At 41.4% G+C, this 8,779-nt stretch overlaps 1 protein-coding gene across 1 annotated transcript in view; it reads right to left on the bottom strand.

Moving 5' to 3' along the window:
* MICAL1 (microtubule associated monooxygenase, calponin and LIM domain containing 1) overlaps nucleotides 1-4,293 on the bottom strand; it is a 45,544-nt gene extending 41,251 nt beyond the window's left edge. Inside the window, exon 1 of the mRNA XM_034414720.2 lies at nucleotides 3,589-4,293. The gene's annotated coding sequence lies outside the window, so the exon portion shown is untranslated. The remainder of the gene's footprint in view (nucleotides 1-3,588) is intronic.
* Between the last annotated feature and the right edge of the window lie 4,486 nt (nucleotides 4,294-8,779).

The raw sequence follows: 8,779 nt of genomic DNA on the forward strand, positions 1-8,779 counted from the left end.
CTTACACCAAAGACAGTATACTAAATAGCATATTGCCCCCAACAATCTGGGTCCTCATTTTACCCACCTTGGAGGGATGGAAGGCTGAGTCAACCTTGAGCCGGTGAGATCTGATCTGATGATCTGCTGAACTAGCAGTCAGCTGAAGTAGCTGCAGTACTGCACCCTAACCACTGCGCCACCTCAGCTCGTATGTGCTCGACTAGCACATATGTGCAAGGGGAACCTTTACCTTTAAGGGGGAATTACTGTTTGTTCACTGGAATTTCCAGTCCAGTGGTGTTTCTTTACCAGACAGCACTAGCACTGAAAAAGCCTTTGAAGATCATACAGCAGGGATCAGCCCATCTGCTGATAGACATAGGAACACCCTGTACCAATATTGCAGTCTCTTCACTGATTGCCAGTACAACTCTATGTAGTTATCAGGAGTTAAGAGTGACTTCTTGACGTCGAACGAACCAACCTCAGAACCCTTTATCTGTAAACCTTTTTACAGGTAGTCCTCGACTTACAACTATTCATTTAGTGACCATTTGAAGTTACAACGGCACTGAAAAAAAGGACATGGTCGCCTTTTGTGACCTTCTGACAAGCCAAGTCAATGAGAAAGTCAAATTCAGTTAACAACTGTGTTAATAAAGGTTGTAAAATGGGGCAAAACTCACTGAAAAGAACAACGGTCTTAGCAACAGAAATTTTGGGGTCAACTGTGGTCACAAGTCGAGGACATAAATAAATTATGGATAACCATTGAAGGAAACAAAAATGCTTCCATTTGTCCCAGATTCTATCCAGGAGAACTTCAGGGCAGAAATTCAAGTTTCTGATCTTTTTCCTCATATTTTCTTCAAGTAATTATTCCTTGTCATCATTAGATCATTGATACTGAGCCTTCACTGAGTTTCCTCTTCATTTATCCAGTGATGACGGCACAGATACAAGATCACCAGTTTTTCCTTCCTACACTCTTTCAGAGTACAAACAAGAAAGGAGAGAGATCAAGGCACAGCCAACACTTCTAGTTTACTTGGAGGCAAGTTAAGTTTAGAAATAAACTTAAACTACAGCACAGATACATTAATCAGACTGTTGAAACCCTAGGATACAAAAAAAAAAAATCAAGTTAATCTAGAATGCAACTTTTACAACAGTTGGCTCAACTTAATACCTTCCCAATACATTGATATCCAAGTATACAAAATCTCAATTTAGCACAGAAGTTATAATCTCAATACAACCCAATGCAGTTTTAGAAATCTGTTGTCTTATCAAAGCTTATAAGATAGAAGGCAGTATTTCCCATAACCATCATTTTTCTGTAGAAGATCCCAAAGGGCAATACACAAAAGAAAGAATTCATACGATCATTCACTTGGTCCTAATGCTATCCATTTGGCCAAGTGTGATTTCAAGTGAGTTCAAGGGATCTGAGTTTTACCCTTTGCATTGCAACTGGCCGTATCAAGGACTCAATAGAGTCCTTTAATTGAACTTAATTGTTTTTCCATAACACTTCCGGGAAAATCTAACACCAATTAGTAGGTTCAGACTCTGAAGCAAGACCTGCTGTAAGCCTTGCAGCCTTGCCTTTTGACACCACCCTTTAGTTGCAGTATTAAAAAGTGTGCACTTGCCAAGATGGTTAAGTGGGAGCTGGAGTCTCTCTCTCTCACACACACACACAGACACACACACACCAGTTTATAAGGAAGCAGAAATGCCCATACTAGATGGGGGGTGATAACTTTAAATCCAACTAGCTTCAGGAAGGTGACAACAGGGATTATGTCCTAAGGACCAAGTCTCTTTCCTTCTGGGGTTATTTACAAGAGCTAAAGAGCAGCAGATGAAAGATAAGCTTCATCTCAGTTCAGTATCTAAGTTTCCAGAGCCCAAGAGGAAGGAAGTGTATGTGCCAACTTTCTTAAGCTTTTGCTGCGAAAGGGTGCAGAAGGTGTTGCTGCTCACTGATTGGGTTCATTACAAGGCAAAGTGTATTTTCTCAGTTTGGCATATCAAATAAAACCAGTCAGGGATTTGCAAATACTGGCTTTTGCCTTAGTATATTATGTCAATCAGTGAACTTAGTGTATTCACTAAATCATGGTTAAACAGACCATAATTTACATAGGTTAGCCTAACCCCTGCTGACATAAAATTCAGAAACAAATGATATACAGGTTGTCCTCAACTTACGACTACAATTGAGCCCAAAATTTATGTCGCTAGGTGAGAAATTTGTTAAGTGAGTTTTGCCCCATTTTATGACTTTTCTCACCACATTTGTTAAGTGAATCACTGCAGTTCTTAAATTAGTCACACATATGTTAAGTGACTGGTTTCCCCAGTGACTTTTGCAGAAACTTGCAAAAGGAGATCACATGACACTGCAACGATCATAAAAGTAAGTCAGTTGTCAAGCATCCGAATGTAAATCATATGACCATTGAGATGCTGCAAAGGTCATAAGTGTGGAAAATGGTCGTAAGTTACTTTTTTCAGTGTTGTGGTAACTTCAAATGGTCACTAAATGAACTGTTGTAAGTCGAGAACTACCCGTAGTGCAAAGAAGGCAGGACCAACAAATGAATAAATCTGGAAATACATCTTTCCTCTCTTATTGTCTAGCTTTACTGAAAATTGTGAGCCAATTGTTTGTGTTATAAGACAGACAGCCAAATCTTTAAAATAAAATAAAATGTAAAAATGAAATGAATTTTTTTAAAAAAAGGCTCTCTGTTGAAAGCTGTCAACAGGATTTAGTGCCTTGATTATCTCTGTACATTGAGGACAGAAAGTCACATTTATCCAGGCATAGAGATTCAGCAGCAGTGTCAAAGTCTCTACCAGAATTTTTGTGCCAGATCCAAATGCTTACAAGAATTGGCTAATGGTCGAAGGCAAGCGTAAATTGGCAAAGTGAAGATCTGCCAAGGTTGAAGCCAGGTTTTATTATTCTAGATAATAAAAAGCTTGAAGAGAAGGGTGTTTATAGCTGTCCAGAGAGTCAACGATTCTACAATAAATTACTGTAGTAATGACAAAGGAGTACTGACAAAGGAGGAAATACATGAGGAGTCAGACTGCAGATCTAACTTCTCTTTAAAACCAGTGTTGGCCAACTCTTCCCATCCTTACTAGACAGGAGGGCTCGTAACCTGCTAATAAAACAGAACATCAAGTCGTTTTTCGGCTTCCGCTGAATCAAAAATATTGCTATAACAGAAAACGCCATGGTGCGAGCACAAGTCCCAAGTCTGTGCTTTTATCAACCAGCAGCGATCCATCCCCACCCACAAATCTAATAAGAAGAGGCAGGGGGAGTCCTCCATACCCACAAAGACCTTCATCTTTAATTCAATTCTTAGAACCCTTCTAAGTCCTTTAGGTTCCCCTCCTCGTGGCCAACCTCCCTTGCCCTGGAAGGAAAAGGGTCTGCCCCTGCCCTTTTTTTTGGGTGTGGGAAGGCGAAGGAGTGGGGAGGGGGGGAGAGAAGAGCCAAGCACTCTGCATATGCTTAGCGATACCCTGTTTTTATTGCCGATTCATATTCCAGGCTACCCCCCACTCCACGTCCAGACCTACCGGCGGTCGTTCCGGCGAGGCAGAAGCGCAACAAAGACGCGGCCCTTCCTCGCCAGACGGGGTGGGGTGGGGGAAACGACGGAAAAGCCCCTCTTCTTCCCGCCGGTTCTCCTTTGGGGGCTGGGAGTAGAGCCGGGGCGCCGCTTCTTCCGCCGCGGGGACTCCGCTCTCGGCTGAGAGGAGCTGCTGGGCTGTTCGGGGAGCTCCCGCGCAGCCGAGGTGCCCCTTGCCCTTCTGGGGCAGGGAAGGTGGGGAAGGAAAAAAAAAAAAGGAGCGGTTCCCTCTCGAGTTGATACAGAAACAGACGGAAGGAGAGCATCGGGCACGGACTGAGAGAGGACGGGAGCCACATCGCCGCGAAGGCGGGGCTTCCCGACCGGCCGGGCGTTTCAAAAGTCCCTGAGCGACGTGGGCTGGACGTCCCTGAGAGCTTATTGGTGTCGTGGGTCGGAGTGGGTTTATCGCGCGCTCTCGCGGAGCGGACGGAGCCTGGAAGGCATCCGATACTCAAGAGCCCTTTTTGGGGGGGGGGGGTTGCCCCGCTTTTAACGACGATAGAGTCGTTGGATGTGGGGGAGGGAGGGAGGAGAGGGACTTGCCTGTGTCATGCCTCCCAGAAAAACGTGTTTTGGTGCTTAAAAGAGACCGAGAAGAGGGATTGTGAGAAGAGACTGTCAGGATCAGGGGTGAAATTCAACAGGTTCTGACAAGTTCTGTAGAACCGGTAGTGGAAATTTTGAGCAGTTCGGAGAACCGGTAGCAGAAATTTTGAGTAGTTCGGAGAACTGGCAAATACCACCTCTGGCTGGCACCAGAGTGGGGTGGAAATGGAGATTTTGCTTCCCCATGAGGGGAGGGAATGGAGATTTTGCAGTATCCTTCCCCTGGAGTGGGTGGGAATGGAGATTTTGCAGTATCCTTCCCCTGCCATGCTCACCAAGCCACGCCACTCCCGCCAAGCCACGCCTACAGAACCGGTAGTAAAAAAATTTGGATTTCACCACTGGTCAGGATGTAAGATTAATGTTTCAGTTTGGACACAGATATTCTTCAAATTTCATTGAAGGAGGTGGCTCAGTCCTTGACTCAAAAACAGCACTTGAAAAACATCATGGAGAACATTGCATGTTAGGTGAAATTATAGTAGAAAAGTAATAAAAAGTGCATATGAAAATAACGGCGAAAGAGAGAGAGAGACCGAGAAATCGCTACTCCAGTATTCATTTTAACTGATCGATTAAAGAATAATTCCAAGATTTAAGATAATATTTCAGGTTTCCTTCTTCCTTCAATACAGCATATTGAAAACGAAAAGGAGCGGGGAGGGGGGAAATGCACCGACAGAAAGGATATTTTAACTTCAGAAGTTGTGGGAGCTTCAACGCTGGAAGCTTTCAAGAAGAGACTAGACTGCCATCTGTCAGAAATGGTGTAGGGGTTTCCCGCTTGGGCGGCGGGTGGGGTGGGGGGGTTGGACTAGATGACCTACAAGATCCCTTCCAACTCTGTTATTCTGTTCTGTTCTACATATTGAAGTGGGGAGGGGGGTATTCAAATGAACATTCGCCTCCCTCCTCCCCAGTTTCTCAAATTTCTTAGAAAACTCTCCGGATTGCATTTCTGACTTGAGAAAAAGAAATGAGATCTTCCTCTTTTGAATAACATTAATCCGTTTAACCGGTTTATAGTTTAGTTTTACCGGGTTCCATCTGGAGATTTGTAAGGGAAAAAGATGAAGTATAAACAAAAAAAAAAGAAGTGGTTTTAAAGAACTGATCACATGTGGAACAAATAATAAACAGTTGCACTTCCTGCTCGTGCAGAGCGACAAAATGCAACCACACTTTCCTCTTCGTTGCCCAATACTGAGAACAGAGCAATAGATATTACAAACTTATTTCCTGTACATGTGAAACCTTCTGCAGGCACTGTTAGAACTTGATAGATCCTTGGTGCTCTCTGGGTTTGTTTGTTTTTCTTGCAGATGTTTCATTACTTGGATTAGGTAATATCATCAATGCTAGTCACTTTTAGAATTTAGGTCCCATTTTGATGCAAGGCACTGACATCATTTTTCCTCAAAAAGAATTAAGGCACTAGCCAGAAATAGTTCAGCTTAATCTTAGAATACATGTGGTCATTGTGATGAGCTGCAGTACAATACAGGAAATTCAAAATCAATATAACAAAGAGAAAAAGTGAAGAAAGCAGAATTTGTTCGTATCTTTACTATCATAAGAAACAACATTCCTCTTTTTTTTTTTAGCTTTGAGCACTTTCAGAAAAAGCAAAAATATTTCATCCAGCACAATTAATCTTTGGAATTCACTATTTCAAGGCAAAGGTGATCACCACTATGTTCAATGGCTTTAGAAAAGGACTTGATAAATGAAATGATATCAGTGTTGAAGATTCAGTATAACCTCTGTGTTGGGGTGCAGCATGCTTTGACATATTTTTGTGTCCTTTTTTTGTGTCCATAATTTTCTGACAAAATTTTGTAATATGATGGTAAGCAATATAGCACCATAAAGTAAATGTTAACAATAATTTAATTTTGGAGAAATGTAATAGTTCCTATGTAATTTCTTAATCAGTTAAACAGTCCTCCAGAAGAGCTCTGTTTTGACTCATTTCTGGAAACTCAACAGGTTTGGGACATGGCCTATCCTCTTTGGAGGACTCTTCCATTAAATAAGCCAAAAAGGAAACACCTCTTCCTAACCTCAGCACCCCCCACCCCCCCAATTTCATGACATGGCTTTACTAACAATTTCCCCCATGTAGTGCATATCAGATAAAGTGATCTTGGTTTAAGAAGATGGTCTGAAGGTGCCTTGCTTCCTAGGCATATAAGACTTTATAGATTATAGCCAGCCCTTTAAGTCACACCCAAGATCCTAATGGCAATCAGCACAGGAACAAAAATAGAGATGTAATATGTTTGCAGTGTCTAGTTCTCGTTAGCAAACAAAAATGATGTACCAACTGTATTTCCAGAGTGGTCTTTAAAAACAGAAGCTTTTAGAGTGCATTACTGTAGTTCAATCAAATAGTCCTAAAAGCAAAGCTGATTGTTGATGGGGTCTTTTGCTCCAGGTAGGGTTTCAACTAGCACATCTGCAGCCATGTTCCAAGTTATGAATCTGCTTCCCCAGCTACCACTTTGAGAGGCGTTAGTGAAATCGACCAAAAACCTCAATGGGCAGATAGCAGTTCTGTCTTGGGTTTAGCTTCAAGAAGTTTCTTCCAGCCCAAATGGCTTCTACAGATTGGAACAGGACTTCAGTTATATATGTTTCCATCTCATATTTGCATGTAACAAAAGATTATAGTCTTCCATTTTTATATTCTCCTAATTCTTGGAGACCACATTTAAACAACAGCATTTATCACATCTGATATAGTAGATTTGACATTACAGGAGAGGAAGGGATTTGAGAGTTGTATATTTTTGCTTCTGTCTTTTTTTTTTATAACGCATCACACTTGTAACAAGGATGAAAGCCACCATTTTCTTAGCAGCAATCAGCAGAAGTCAGGTTTTCCAAGCCTGATACTCTCTAGTCATGCTGGGACAATTCACAAAATTTGCAGAGACCACATAAATTGTTTATATCTCAACACATCTGGAGGCAGGTTCAGCCACAATTGGAACAAAATACAACATAGTTTATTCTAACTGCCTTGACTTTTTGTTTTGTAATAAAAATAAAAATGGTCAATCTGGATTCCAACCAGGTTTAGAAATAGCTGTATTTTAGGAGTATGCTATTAACATTAACATTTCAACATAACCTATAGGAGACGGAGCACCCCCAAACCCAGTGGTTAGTTCCAGTTCCGGAAAGTGTGCTTGGTTTACAGGTGATATATCAGTCAGTACCTCTGATAAGCTTTGTTGACTCTCAGCAATTTTTCAACATCTTTTATTTGCATCCATTCCTCAGGTAAATAAGACATAATTCCAAATTCTTAACAGCATAAATGTAATGATATTAGTCAAATGGGAAGGGCATCCATTCTCAGTCCCACCCTGTTACATTCAGGGTTTTCTCAGGTGAGACAAAACTCTCTGCTATTCTTGAAATCCAATCCTTTGCATGTATCTTTGCTTCAGTCTCATGCAGTTTTCCAAATATGAAAGGGTTATGCCTTTGGTTTGCAAATAATGAAACAGAAGGACTAGGAGTGACATGTTAGCAATGTTCCAATATCTTAGGGGCTGCCACAAAAAAGAGGGAGTCAAGCTATTCTCCAAAGCACCTGAGGGTAGGACAAGAAGCAATGGGTGGAAACTAATCAAGGAGAGAAGCAACTTAGAACTAAGGAGAAATTTCCTGGCAGTTAGAACAATTAATCAATGGAACAACTTGCCTCCAGAAGTTGTGAATGCTCCAACACTGGAAGTTTTTAAGAAGATGTTGGATAACCATTTGTCTGAAGTGGTGTAGGGTTTCCTGCCTAAGCAGGGGGTTGGTCTAGAAGACCTCCAAGGTCCCTTCCAACTCTTATTCTAGTCTAGTCAGTTTATTTTTCTTCTTCTCAAATATTGTTACTGCAATTATGTGCTGGGTGAGCCTCATTGCCACCCATTAGTGGGAAGGAATGTTGCTCAGCACATTTCCTCATCTGTGACTTTGATAAGTATCACTCTCATATTGAGGTTCCATTTCAAAGATTGTTTTAATCCTAGGACTATAATGTATGCAATTACATATTTCTACCATCTTGAACATGAAAAAACTCCCTATTAAAAATCTAAGAACATTGCCTTTTTAGGCAATGACAATTATTCACATTATATATGAATATATTAATAAAGAGCTGTAAGCATTACCCCATTATTATAGTATCTCTTGAGCCGTGGTGGCGCAGTGGTTAAAATGCAGTACTGCAGGCTACTTCTGCTGATTGCCAGCTGCCTGCAATTTAGCAGTTCGATTCTCACCGGCTCACGGTTGACTCAGCCTTCCATCCTTCTGAGGTCAGTAAAATGAGGAACCAGATGGTTGGGGGCAATATGCTGACTCTGTAAAACCGCTTAGAGGGGGCTGCAAAGCACTGTGAAGTGGTATATAAGTCTAAGTGCTATTGCTATTGCTTAGCAAAGATATTATACTTACCGAGCTAAAACCATATCACCTTCAGAAGAGTTCATACTTGAATTCATTCAAGTACTATTTGTGAG

The sequence above is a fragment of the Pantherophis guttatus genome, chromosome 3 (assembly GCF_059756535.1).
Source record: "Pantherophis guttatus breed Tessera chromosome 3, ASM5975653v1, whole genome shotgun sequence".
NCBI classification, from domain to species: Eukaryota; Metazoa; Chordata; class Lepidosauria; order Squamata; family Colubridae; genus Pantherophis; species Pantherophis guttatus.